Here is a 592-nt window from a genome sequence, read left to right on the forward strand (position 1 = left end):
ACGCCCCGGTTGAAAGGATGACGAAGCGCTCTTTGAACGATGGGTGCAACGGCACCGCAAACTTTCCTCACTGTATGCCTTACAGTTGAGCCAAAAGGAAGTGGACGTGCGTGTGGAGCGACACCTCCGACTTGAGTTTGCCAAACTCAAAGCACACCGTCGACTCCCTTCAGATTGTCGCCCTGCGACGTATGTGTCAACCCCCAACGCTCACGTGGTCTCTGTGTCTGTAGCCGCAAAAGCTCAAGGCCACCGCTTGAGCTCAGCTCATGGCCCTTCTATTTTCCTGGCTATTACCGGGAAGCGCGAGGCGTCCGATGACGTGGGACGTCCGGACCTTTCTGATCAGAAGCGTCCACGGCGTCTGGGCAATCTTGCCGACGTGGCGCCTCAAACTCCCACGAGTTTTCGGAGTCGGGATATCCCCGCCACTTCACCAGATATTGGATCTGACCCTGGTGACGACGTCGTCTCACTAGACGTTCCACGTGATAGTGGACATCACCGTTCTCATCGAAAAAAGTCGGTGGCGGTCGGTGACGACCGGGTCGACCGCCGTCCGGTGACTCGCGGTGCTCTTCGAGCCCTTGAG

This window comes from Plasmopara halstedii, assembly GCF_900000015.1.
Source record: "Plasmopara halstedii genome assembly, contig: Scaffold_2881, whole genome shotgun sequence".
Taxonomy (NCBI): domain Eukaryota; phylum Oomycota; class Peronosporomycetes; order Peronosporales; family Peronosporaceae; genus Plasmopara; species Plasmopara halstedii.